Source organism: Rhododendron vialii, chromosome 9a (assembly GCF_030253575.1).
Source record: "Rhododendron vialii isolate Sample 1 chromosome 9a, ASM3025357v1".
Lineage (NCBI taxonomy): Eukaryota > Viridiplantae > Streptophyta > Magnoliopsida > Ericales > Ericaceae > Rhododendron > Rhododendron vialii.
In genome coordinates, this window is record NC_080565.1 from 3277443 (window position 1) to 3291447 (window position 14005).

Consider the following 14005-nt stretch of genomic DNA (forward strand, 5'->3'; position numbering starts at 1 on the left):
GCCCACGATGTCAAGCCCCCATTGCGCAAAAGGCCATGGACTTATGATGGGGGAAAGGTTTTGGGCTGGCTGTTTAGGGATGGGTGAAAAAAGTTGGCACGGCTGGCACTTGCGGATAACTTCTTCGCAGTCTTTATTCATGTTCTTCCAAAAGTATCCCTGACTTAATGCTCGTTGGCAAAGTGAACGACTGCCGAAGTGGCATCCACAGCTCCCTGAGTGAAGTTCGGCGAGAATCTCGGGCACTAGGATTGGGTGGACCACGAGGAGATATGGGTCGGAGATAGATTTCCTATAGAGTTGGCCACTTTTGGAGAGCCAATAGTAAGCAGCCTTGTTCCTGATGCGGTAAGCTTCGTTTTTGTCTACTGGTAGAGTATCATTTTTGAGAAATGAAACGATCTCGTCCATCCAGCTTGGACCGAGTTCAACGTTGAGTATTTCAGGAGTTGTGTCAAAGCTTGGATGGTCAATGCTGCCGAAGCTGATTGTCCGAAATTCGGAGGCTTTAGAAGCTGAGGCAAGGCCAGCGAGTGCATTTGCATGCGCATTATGTTCGCAGTTGATCTGTTCAATTTTGAATTTGTGGAAGTGGGTGATGAGTTTGGCTACGGTTGCCTGGTATTTTGACATCCGCGGATCCCGAGCCTCATAGTCTCCCAGTACTTGGGTAACTATGAGTTGGGAGTCGCAGTAAACGACAAGGTCGGAGATTTCCATCGCAACTGCAGAGCGTAAGCCAGCTAGGAGGGCTTCATACTCAGCTTCATTATTGGTGGCAGGGAATTCGATGCTGATAGCATTTTCATGTAGTGTTCCACAAGGAGAGACTAGGACGATCCCGGCCCCTGCTCCGTTGCTGTTAGATGCTCCGTCAACATGTAGACGCCAGATGTCGCCTTGGAAAAGGTGCCAAGGTTTCGGCGATACTTGATGCTCGGCGACGGTTTATGTTGGGATGGGTGTGTTGAGAAGTTCAGTATCTTCTGAAGTAAGCTCAGCAATGAAGTCAGTAAGAACCTGCCCTTTGATTGCCATTTGTGGCTCGAAACGGATATCTCTACTGCCCATTTGGAGACCCTGTTGGATAGATTAGCCTTTCGAAAGAGGCTCTTGAGGGGGTGCTCTGTTAAGACGACGATGGGGTGTGATTGGAAGTAGGGCAGGAGTTTCCTAGCCGCCGAAACGAGAGCAAGGGCTAACTTTTCAAGGGGTAGGTAACGAGTTTGAGCTGGAAGGAGTGTCTTGCTTGTGAAGTAGATTGGCATGTCATCGGTGTCATCCCATCGCACAAGTGCAGAACTGGTTGCGTGGGCGGAAATGGCGAGATAGAGATATAAAGTTTCGAACTCCTTGGGTTTCACTAATAGCGGGGCCGAGTTCAAGTATTCTTTGAGTTTGGCCAATGCGGAGTTACAATCTGGGGTCCACTCAAAGCTGCGTCGACTTTTTCCCTTCAAGGCATGGAAGAATGCGTGGCACTTGTCTGAGGATTTGCTGATGAATCGGTTTAGAGCCCCTGCCATCCTATGAGCCTCTGTACTTCCTTGATCGTCCTTGGTGGGCGCAAGTCTTTAACAGCCTTTATCTGGTAAGGGTCAGCCTCAATACCACGTCGGGTGACCAGGTGTCCAAGGAATTTCCCAGCGCTTACCCCGAACGCGCATTTTTTAGGATTCAACCGTAGCTTGTGTAGTTTGAGGATTTCGAAGACTTCCGCCAAGTCTTGTAGGTGGTTGGATTCCTTCTTGCTTTTGACAACGAGGTCATCAATGTAAGCTTCCACGGTGTGGCCGATTTGTTCTTGCAACATCTTGAATATTGCTCTGTTGAATGTTGCGCCTGAATTATTGAGCCCAAAGGGCATGATGCGGTAGCAAAAGAAGCCATATGGTGTGATAAAAGCAGTTTTCTCCATGTCGTCGGGGTCCATGGTAATTTGGTGGTAGCCGCGGTAGGCGTCGAAGAAGCTTACCCGAGCATGGCCTGCCGTTGCGTCCACAAGTTGATCAATCTTCGGGAGTGGGAACCAATCTTTTGGACAAGCGTCGTTGAGATTGGTATAATCCACGCAAACTCGCCATTTACCGTTTTTCTTCTTAACGACCCCTGTGTTGGACAACCATGTTATGTATTGTACTTCTTGGATAGCGTTGGCTTCCAGCAGATGTTTGACTTCTTCGACGATGGCGTCAGCATGTTCGGATGCAGAACGCCGTGCCTTTTGGATGACGGGTTTGGCATCTTTCTTGATGTTGACAGAGTGACTGATGAAATCGGGATCGACCCCTGGCATCTCATTGGGGGTCCAAGCAAAAACTTCTATGTTTTTCTTGAGGTAATGGTACATTTCTTCACGGTTGGCCTCGCTGATGGAAGAGCTGATTAAGAAGAATCGGGGGCCATCATCGTTGATTGGCATTTGGACGAGGTCCTCTTCTACTTTGTCCTCGGCTTGCTGGCCAACGTCATCGATCACAGTAATGTCTGGAACTTCGACCCATTGCACTTGCTTGGCTTTGGTGGAATTGTGGACGGTTGAGACGTAGCACTTTTTCGAGGCTATTTGGTCGCATCGTAGATCTTCCTGTCTCCCATTGATGCCGATGAAGCGAACGACCTGGTGGTAGGTTGAGGCGATTGCTTGCATGCCGTGTAGCCAGGTTCGGCCAAGAATTGCATTGTATGGGCTAGGGACATTGACGACGAAGAATTCGACGCTCAATGTTCTCGAGCCAACGACGACTGGCAGGAAGATTCGACCAAATGGCCAAACGGGTGCTCCGTTAAATCCGATGAGGGGTACTTCGGTGGGTTGCAAGGCTGATTCTGGGAGATCAAGCTTTTTGTACAAGTCATAGTACATGACCTCCGCCGAGCTTCCCTAATCGATAAGAATGCGCTTGACATCATGTACTCCAATTTGGACAGTTACGACGAGGGCGTCGGAGTGTGGTGTTTGCACACGTTCAAGATCGCGCTCGGTAAAAGTAATTGTCCATTTGGGTAACTCTTCTGGTTGTGAACGTTTGGATCTAGGTCCAACCGCGAGTACCTGCTTGGAAGTGGATGCGCGACTGAGGTCGGCCCAAAGATTGGATTCAAATTCCTTTGTCACGGGGCCGTGAATAACGTGTATCGTCGGCCGCGGTTCATTTGGGTTGGGATTGCCAGCAGGTGGACGGGTGGGTGTTTTGGTCTGATCGATGTACTGATCAAGATGGCCTTGTGCTGCCAGACGCTCCAATAGTGCTTTGTATGGTGCGCATGCGGTTGTGTAATGACGGAGCTCGTTGTGGTATGAGCACTTTTTTCGTGGGTTCTAATATGCTTGACCAGTGTTTGTGCCCAGCTTTCTTGTTGGCCATTCGAACCACAGTTGCCTCATGATCTCCTTGAAAAAAGACCAGATGGGTTCTTTGAAGTATGTGGTCTTGGCCACATAGTCATGTGCCTTCGGCTGGCGCTTCTTTCCTTCCTTGATGTTATGGATAAGTTTCTTTGGCTGAGGCTGCTGCGTTGTGACTGGTGTTGACAGCTGAGGTGTGACCGTTGAGAAGCTTATAGTTGAATTTGTTAGCCCTTGAGCCGCACGGTCCGCGTAAAATTCTTCAAGAGCGCAGAACCGTTCCACGATGCGAATAACAAGTTCATCCAGAATTTTGCTGTTAATTTCCAAGCCATTTTTGAAGGTTCTTGCGGCCCAGTACTTGTCGATTCCAGGAATTTCGTTGAACAGTTGCCAATATCATTCGGCGTACTGTCGGAGAGTTTCAGATGGGAGTTTCCGCATTTGGGATAATGACTCAGGCTCCTTGGCGGTCCTATTGCTTGTGATGAAGCGGGTGTTGAAAGCGCGTTCAAGGTCGGCTAGGTTCTGTATGGATCGGCGGGCAATTTGTTGAACCACTGGAGTCCAAGGGAGCCGAGGCTGGACAGGAACGCTTTGCATTCGATTTCGTCCTTTGTGGTGCATAGCTCAATGGTTTGACGGAAGTGAATCAGGTGGGTGTAGGCTTCGCAAGTGGTAGGATTGAACTTTGTAAACTTCAGTAGGTGGAAGTTGGGTTCGGCCGTCGTGTTGATTATGTGGGGCGTGAAGGGAGAAACGCCGAGGTCCTTCAGCTGCCGCTCAAAACCAAGGCGCGGTGGCTTGCCATGCCCATCCATCTTCGTTCTCTTGGAGTCTCTGTCCGGGGACTTTTCATGGTTTCGATGCCGGAGCTTGTCTCGTAAATCTGCTATCGCCCGGTAAGGTCTGTCAACAGACTTTCCTCCGTCCCTACAGGATTTGGTTTCGTTGTTCGGTTCTTCAATACGCACGCCTTTTTCGTTCTGTCGAGCCTGGTTGCTATTGTCTAAATTTTTTGCCGGGATTTCCCCGAGACGTTCAGATACATGGCATCTGGTCTCCACAGAATCTCGACTATGGTGGGAAACCGTTGTGCAAGAGAACTCCGCGCGACCAGTCGAGTATGTGCTTGTAAACGACTTGGTGTCTCTAGTATTGGTTCGATCGTGGTTGCTCTTTGAGCGGTGTGTTCCGGATGTTATGGGTCGCTTGAAAGTATGATATCTCTTGCATCACCTGGATCTGGTGGGATGCCAAGGCAGTCTTTGACGGAGCTGCAGTGGCCGATTTCGTGAGGACGTTCTTGTGGTGGTGGTGGGGGTGGTGTTGGCTTTCGTTGCCTCCCGCTTCTGCCTCCCGCGGATCTAGATGTAGCAGGAGTGGTGTTTCCCTATATCTGTTGTTTCATTTGGGCGACTTCCGCTCTCAGAGCTGCCAGCTCGTTGTCCCTATCTTCATCGCGACGCTGTAACAAGCGGATGTAGGCCGTTGTTACGTCGTCCGCCACTGGGGAGAGGCCTGAACTGGGGGGGGGGGAGTGAAATGGACATGTGCCTTTCCGGAAACGGTGGAAGAATTGTGTTTCCATCGGCGTCTTTGGCCCTTGAGACGGTGACGTCTGCCAGATCTTTGCCCATGGTGATTGAAGCTGTGGTGGTTGTTGAGAGGAGGAGGGTGGATTGTCGGAGGTTCGAGCCGTTTGGATCAGAAGTTTTAAGTTTCACGTCGGGTTCACCAATTGTGTGGCCCGTGGTTCTTTGATCTGCAATCCTCCTCCGTTGGCTCGTGAGTTTCCTAGTCTTCTCACCTAGCCCTGCATAGTGAACGCACGACTAAGACCTGGCCGGGGTTGCCCGGCAAGGCCCACCGGCGTGAGGATCAGAATGTGCAGAGAATCTAGTGAGAGATTAGGGTTTTGAGATCGTGTAGAGTCCGTACCTTTTAGGGTTTTTCCCTCGGTATTTATAGCGCCTTATTGACTTGCTTCCCAAGCACAGGCATGTGCCTTGCACGGGTTAAGTGACGTTGCCCTGACGTCACTGAGTAGATTTGGCAACCGTTTTTGGGAGTGAGCTGGCAGCCCCCATGTGCTCCCATTGTTATCTCTTGGCATAACCGCTTCGTCACGTGAAAGAGCACATGACTCAGCAGGTGGCCGAGCCCATGGCTCATCGACCCTGGTTGACGACACGAGGTGAGAGGTACAATGGAGTCGTCATGCAAGGAGTGGCCGAACCTGAAGAGTCTACTAAATGGCAGCCGCGGTTGAGAGCTTACTTCTTCAAGAAGGTTGCCGAGCTTGATTGAACCATCCGTGTCATAATCTTCCAAATAGCCGAGCTTGGTCTCGGCCTGTTCCTCAACGGACTCGGACCGTTAGATTCGGTGAACCACACTTGGGTAATTATTCGTGGTTTGTGTGGTTCTCTGAAATATTCCGTAAGTAACTTATGATCTAAGAACAGAGTTTCTCTCTCTGTGTGTTATAGCTAATAAGCTACACAATGTTCCTAAGGCGCAAATGAACAATGCCTGGCGCCTGAGGGGCATTGTCCTGCGCCTGAGGTGTATAAGTGAATACTTTGGATGCACAAATTGCCCTACCGCTAACACCACTACACCACCTCCACCCTCATCACCTAACATACACTACTAGTGTAATTCTACGAGATTTAAATTAGTGCACTAAAATAATAGTTCACACAATCGAAAAGAAAAAAAAGGATGATCTCGAACCATTAAAAGGTACAGAGCTAATTCTCTCTTTTGTTCCTTTCTTGTCGTCTTTCTATCTTTTTGTCCTATGATTATAATTTTCAAAAATGATTTTTTTCTGATTCCTTAAAGGTAAAATCATCGTGTGCTTTAAGGTGTATATAAATTTGATTCAAAATTACTCGAGTTTGAAAGTAGATTCAACAAGCTTTTAAAGGTTCTATCAACGTGCAAATCAAAGTTCAAAAGTGTCTGGGGCAAGTCGAAAAATTTGGCCAACTTTGCAGTTTGGATACTACGCTCGGGGCGCGACTCAATGCGCCTGAGCCATACAACCCAACAATTTCTGGCTCCTAAGGTGCATTGAACTGCACCTAAGGTGCATAACCCAACAATTTCTAGCGCCCGAGGCGCATTGAACTGCGCCTGAGGTGCATAAGAGAATACTTAGGTGCACATTACATGTATATTGCCGTCATTTTTCTACCCTACCACCAATATTGCTACGTACTACAACTGCACAACCTCCACCACCATCACCGCACATACGCTACCATTGTAACACTACTTGTGTAATGGGTGGGAAAATTTAGGTACACACAGACAAGCGTGACCATTGATCTAGTTGTATTGCAATCTGAACCCTCAAAAAAGACCGTTGATTTAGCACGTCACAAAGCTTGGTCCTTGGACTTGTGTACATTTTCAATAGCACTGCTTCCTTATTATATAAGATTAACGCGCGCATGCTCATCCCTAAGGGCACGACTCGAAAAATTTGGCATTCAATAAAATGTCCTTAGCCAGGTGTGAGGATATTGCCTGAGACACACCCACATAATTATATTGCAACGAATCCCAATCTCCGCCCCCCTTCCTCGATCTCTCCCCCCACCCCCCCCCCCCCCCCCCCCCCCCGGGTTGCTTAGAAAAGAGGTATTGTGCTTTGATTATATCCAAGAAGATCCAATATGGTAATTTAAGATGGGCTATATGACGATTTTTCAACTCCATCATATTATTTGGCACACAGCTACAAGGCTTGTGGCCATAGTGCGTTAAATCATCAAATTGCAAGATTTGTGCAATATCATAGTTGACTCATTCTGATAGGAGCCTCATAGAAAGAGAATTGTTTGAGCAATTAATAGTGCAACTAACCACATTCGCTACTCAAAATTTTGAGTATCATGTGATATGTCAGCATTGGTGGAATATATGAGAAGCAAGATGCATGTAGTAAGAGCGAAAATGTACACATGTAATCAATCCAAATGTATAGAGCAAAAACGTACACATTTAGACAATTCAACATACATTTGTTGTTGTGTCTCTTTCCGATGTTTTGATGTTTGTTTCTACCCTGTAATATCTCAAGTGGTTATCATGATTGCAGGTTGCCAAGTCAATTGCATAAATTTTGACGTTATTTTGGAGCCTTAGAAGTCTCATGAAAATGATAAATGCACACAAAAAATAATATGATTAGCAATTGATCCCACTAAGCGCGCCCAGAGAGCCGCCTATTTGCCTAGGCGCATTAAGACGGCTTCGGGTCATGTCCAGTATGCTAAAGTCTAGTTTGGTCCACTGAACGGTTGAGATTAATTCTACTAAATCCAAAGCTCCACATCATGCCACCTCAACTCTCACTTCTTGCTCTAAAAAAAACAGAGACTTGTTAACGGATGTCTTGCCAAATCGTTAATGGAAGTCCTGCAATAGTAATATTTTCAAATGAGAATAAATTTTATCCAGACTAGCTGGATACCCAATTAAGTACTCCAATTTTTAATCTGTTTAAATCGGTGCAAATATTTTATTTTATTTTATTTATCATTTATCTTAAAGAGTCATAATTAATTTTTGGCTCTATGACTCTCATTAGTTAAGAGACAAAATTGTGAACGCAATCTTTAGAGCTCTCATATGAGAATCCTATGGCCAAAAATTAAATATGACCCTTTATGATAAAATAATCAAAAAAATAAGATCTTCACACCGGTTTAAACGGATTGAAAATTGAAGTACTTCATTTTTTAAGACAGTTTATCTGTTAAAAAATATGGTTAAAAAATTAAGTACTCTAATTTTTAATCCGTCTGAATCAGTGTAAAGATTTAATTTTTTTTAATCATTTTGTCCTAAAGAATCATAATTAATTTTTGGCTCTATAACTCTCGTTAGTTAGCCATAAGAGAGACAAGAGTGAACGCTATCTTTAGGGCCATTTTATTTTTTGAAGACTGTTTATATATTAAAAAATATGGTTTAAAAATTTAGTGCTTTAAATTTCAATCTGTTTGAATTGATGCAAAGATTTTATTTTTCTGATCATTCAACTGAGTTGAATTTTTGCAGGTATCCTAAAAAATTATTTTATGTAAACTGAACATCTTCGATCATTTATGTGAAACCCCGAGCTGGAGCTTTGAGAGCAAGAATATTTACTGAGTAATTAAACATGCATTTGAGAGCAAAAGGGGAAAGTTGAGGTGGCATGGTGTGGAGCTTTGGATTTAGTAGAATTAATCTCAGCCATTCACTGGACCAAACTGATGTTGGTATACTAGACACGAGTCGAACTTAAAACAGTTAAAAACACACTGATGCGCCTGGGACGCACCGTGATCACGCCTTACGCACATTTGATGAGTGATTCCCAGATCCGAGCGGGGCGAAAAAACCAAGGCGCCTGGGGCCACATTTTAACCCATCTACAACGACCACAATTTTAACCCGTCTACCACCACCCTCTTGTCACTCACTACCACCACCAACAATTAACAATCAACACTCTACCACCACCACACCCCTACCACCTCCGTCGTCGTCGTCGTCATCTTACCAAGTCGGAGGTGATTCAACTTGAGCTTCATAGTCTTCGGGCCTTGTGGAATACTATGAAACCAGTGCTAATCCTGTCAAGCTCTTTGATGGGATCATTTTCCATTGATCGCTCCATTGCTCTTCCTTCCACATACCTTTTATATTTTTGAAAGGCGAAAAAGATTTCATTAATCTTTGAATAGAGGATCACAAAGATTAAAGGGAAACACATGAGAACGGCATCACAACAAGAAGAAAGCATCCCAACTATGTTGGCATTCAATTCCTTGACAATCATATGCCCAATCATGGACCCGAAGAGGTTGACAAGAAGTCAACAAGGGAAATACAAAAGCGGGAGTTGAAACACCCCCAAACAGCTCATATCGGAATTATGGTCATTTCCAGGTTGGGCAAAGGCAGTCCATTATGCTGGCCATATGGGGGCGTAATGGACAAGTATTATTTTCACTGGCTACACAAACGACGTCTAGGATATAAGATGAAAATGAAATTTTTTTTTCAAAAGCCAAACAATTAAAAATAACCGTTCGCAATAGAAAAAATATGCAATATGTCCACACATATATGATATAACAAAAAACACAAAAAAAAAAAAAAAAGAAATCAAAATTGATACTGGGATATATCTGGATATATATCTCTTTTGGTCCTTTCTTGTCGTTTTCCTTTATGTATGCTTTAATGTGTAAATAATTTGGGATCCAAATTACTTGCGTTAAAAATTAGATCAAGAAGCTTTTCAACAATTCTAACTACGTACAAATTAATCGGAGATTGGGAGTGTCTAGGACAAGCCGCGAATTTTGGCCTAATTAGCAATATGGAAGCTGCGCCCGGGGCGCGGCACAATGCGCCTGAGACGAATAACTTCAAAATTTCTGGCGCCTGGGGCGCATTGATCTGAGCTTGAAACGTGTAAGAGAATACCTGATATTCATTTCTTAGAACCATTTTCGCCCGCTTGCGCTTCACGGCCGATACTTGACTGCTATGACCACTTCTAGTTCTTGGGCACCAAATTTTACTTTACATAAATCACAGCAGCTGTAGCCGACTTTGGCTACGAATCCTCCGCAGGATGCCATGGTCTTGGAATTCTCCCCAACTTCTCCCTCTGATGACTGGCATTTTATTTTCAGAAGAAGACCCTACACTTGGGAGGAAAATTAGCTTGCTTCTCTGCGGGTTAAACTGAATAATTTTCCCTTAAATCCCTCCAGAGAAGATTGTCCTTGTTGGAAATGGAGTTCGTCAGGTTCCTATTCTGCTGAATCTGCCTATTCAACTTGGGAGAAGCAAACCTTTCAAGTTAATAATTGTCTCAACTTTATCTGGAAAAACCTTGGACCGGCTAGGATTGATGCTTTTGTTTGGCAAGCTGTGCAGGAAAAGATTGCTACTAGATCAATTCTTGTTAGATGAAACTAGATGAATCGCGATGTGCAAGGCACATCCGTCATGCCCGTTGTGGAGAGCGGTTTTCAAAATCGTAAACGAAAGTGAATGCAACAGAAGTTGAATGCACGCCTAAGTTGTCTACATAAGTTTGTTAACAAAAGATGTCTACATAAGGTTGTAATGCATAAGTTTGATACACATTATGAATATGGGTAATATTCAACAACTATAACCAATACATAAATTCACCATCACTTAGCCCACTTTCCATGAATAACTGAAGTTATTAAAACGAAGAAAATGCATGGAATCACAAATACATTCAGAGATTGCAAAAACAAACATAAAGCCTAAGCAAACATATGGACAAAAGAGCGGCACAATGGTTCTAGAGTTGACTATATATGATGCTCCAAGCCATTCATCTACTACAATGGCATACAGTGCTGATGGGACCAGGTTCACAAGACGATTCTTATTTTCTTGATCAAATTCTGGGACATGGAAAGTGTAAATTTATTGACTACTACCGATGCAGAGAGGGTGGATTACTGATAATTGTTAGATACATATCCATCAACGTATTTGCATCTGCCAAGATCCTTCTTCCACTACAAGAAAATCGTTCTATAGCAACGGTCGAAAGCGTTGCCAAAAAACCCAAAAAACATTGGTAGAGACCCGTTTAGGCTATACCAACGGTTCGGCCAAACCGTTGCAATATATCCGTTGCTATAGAGGTATAGCAACGGTTTTGACGAGCGTTGGTACAGATTTTTTTTTACCAACGGTTTCATTAGCCGTTGCTAAAGGCAATTTTCATTTTTTTAAAAACCAACGTAAGCTTCCACGTGGCGCTGACGTGGCAGCCACATGTCACCCGCGTGGCGCTGACGTGGCACCCACGTGGCAGCCTACATGGCGCCCGAGCCCACGTGGCGCCCCCGTGGCAGGCAAAATATTCTTGCTCCTCCTGAGAATCGAACCTCCGACCTCGTGTGTGCGCGCGCGTGCGCGAACCAACTATGCTAGCCTATAACTTGTGAAAAATTATACACCTTTTAATATTTATACTATACTAACCGATTTTTTTTAATTCTTTTTTTTTTAAATCCGGTTTCTACTAACGGTTAATGAAAACCGATGCTATAGACCAGTTCATAGTAACGGTTATTGAAAACTGTTGCTAAAGGTCAGTTTTTAGCAACGGTTAATGAAAACCGTTGCTATAGTCCAGTTTTTAGCAACGGTTAATGAAAACCGTTGCTATAGTGTTGTAATCTACTAACGGTCACATGAAAACCGTTGCTATAGTCCTGTTTCTAGTAACGTTTTGTAAACCGTTACTATACACCATCTATACCAACGGTTTTTTTAACCGTTGCTAAAAAACCGTTGAAAGATCCTAAATTTCTTGTAGTGTTCCTAACTAAAAAATAATAATAAAGAACCATATAAGCCAAAAATCAAAAGAATATAATGAGTAAAAATTTCACTTTCGACGACCGAGGTAGTCGCATACAAATAACTGAATTTACCAAAAATAAACAGTAATACAACAGAGAGAGAACGAATGTACCTCAAGAGTCTGAACAAATGATTCAAAATTGGATACAGAGAAACAGATGTGATGAACTCAAGGGAGATTTTCAGGGTCCGCAATGGCTGTTGTAGCTATCCATGGTCCTTTTGAAAGCTTTGTCTCCAGATCTCTCTCTATGAGGTGAAGAAAGAATGATGAAGGTTTAGCCATATGACATTAAATTCAAACTTGGGGCTCTCGACCTACTCAAAACCCACATATCTGCAACAAATACTCACAAACACCTGCATTTGTTTTAGTTTTCTTATAAGCGCATTACAATTTCACACATTCTCATGAGGGGTCTGATCCACACAGAGTCTACAAATTGCAAGACTCGTGTTTTGTAAGAGAATTGTGTACTTGTTTGCGTCTGAAAGGTGTGCACGTACAAAAGAATTGTAAACCGAAGAGTGCTTCCTTATGTCTACGCCGAAGAGTCATTAGATATAAAAAGCTATGCACAAGCCAAGAAACTTTCGCTACTTCGAGACTATAGTTTAATTTTCGGGTAGCATACCTAATGATGCCATTTTTCTTCATTCGCAATGGTTCGATTGCTATGTCCTTGTTGGGCAGGTGCTATTCGGGCGTATTCAACTTTGAGCTAGGCTTTGCCTGGCAGCCCACATACATGCATTAAGAGAAGAAGAGTAGGGGGAGTTTAAATATGAAGTGATGTACCCACAAACAAATTAGCACATCCATATGTATCTGTTACATACCATGAACTCTAGCAAGTGGCAACTGCCCATGGAAGAACAAAACCCAACTCTCAAAATCACAATATACATGGTTGCTTTGGGTTCCATCGAAGTTTGAGTTGAAAAGCAACATCTCCTCAATTCATAGAGAATGTTCAACTACAAAAGGTAGAAAACGGAAGTATAAAAACTAACATGCTATGGCTTATAAGTTCACAAATCCACAAAAAAAGCTCACCGATTAAAATTGTGCTAGCTTTTGCACCATACAACTGGTGTCACCATAATCACAAGTTCACTATTTCACCAAGAAAGTGCACAATAGACATGAACTTGTAGTCTGGAAATAAATAAGAACGTCCCAATATTTCTAAGACTGCCACGTCTATAGTCCAAGTTCTGTTCTTAAAGCCATTACATCACCCAAATGTAAGCATGTGATACCAAACTAATTTTATGAACAAATTTTGCTTGGGAGCATATATGAACCTGTCTTAATAGCAACAAATATTTATGAGAGCACAGAGTTTTTTAGTATTTTCTTGCTATTTTTTTTTGTTGTGGTGCATTGCAATATCAACAAATTATGAAGCACATGGGACACGCTAGGAGGGACATGCGAGGTACACACACAGGGACACAGTAAGCCATTTTTTAAAATATATATTTTTTAATTATTTTTTCGGGGTAGAAGATTTACACCTTCAAAAAAGTTGGGCCAAAGGTGTTGTGATGAATATTTCTCTACATGATCAGATTGATTTAAAAGTAAGATATACTCTAGTGGAGGTATGATTGAATAAGACATGTAACACATTAAGGACATAATCTTCAAATAAGCCAAATTGATAACCTCTATGATATGTGAAAGGAACAAAGCAATTCGAGAACGACACAAGTAAATTACTCTAATTATCTAGTTGAATGCTTAAAAGTTGAAGCTCCAATTGTACACTAAATAACTATAGAGAGAAGAGAGACAATACCAAGTATTACATCTTTCGCATCCCAACGGTTTTTTTGAAGAGCCCCATTAACGAATTGATGCTTTCTTCCATACTATACCCTTTGACTGTGGGTAGGGTAATGAGACCACTCTTTCACTAACCCTTTAGCCTTGGGATAACAAAACCAAATAAATATTTGCTCTTTACACCAACTCTACGAGAATTTTGAATTGATAAATTAAGAGAAATCAAGCTACAAAAGAAAGACAGTAATTAATTTATGCAGAAAATCCAAAGATCAGTGCAATTTTTTAATTGAAAAAGGTCAAAAAAAAAAAAAGCAAACGACAAGGAACACTACAAAGTTCCAAAATAGAACATGCAATAGAAATCAGAAAAACGGAAAATATCACCAACTAAAAATAGCAGCCCAAAATGAATCTACACACACAGA

At 43.1% G+C, this 14005-nt stretch overlaps 1 long non-coding RNA gene across 3 annotated transcripts; it reads right to left on the reverse strand.

Annotated features, from left to right (window-relative positions):
• Positions 1 to 10331: 10331 nt before the first annotated feature.
• On the reverse strand, positions 10332 to 13720 carry LOC131301978 (uncharacterized). Of its 3 annotated transcripts, none has more exons than XR_009191496.1 (4): positions 13591 to 13720; positions 12421 to 12518; positions 11898 to 12122; positions 10710 to 10923 (listed from the first exon to the last, which is right to left on the reverse strand). It is a non-coding gene; the product is annotated as an uncharacterized LOC131301978 (long non-coding RNA). The 3 variants fall into 3 exon arrangements; XR_009191494.1 differs by having other exon boundaries at positions 11898 to 12145; XR_009191495.1 differs by lacking the exons at positions 10710 to 10923; positions 13591 to 13720 and adding an exon at positions 10332 to 10456 and having other exon boundaries at positions 11898 to 12145; positions 12421 to 13095.
• Positions 13721 to 14005: the final 285 nt, after the last annotated feature.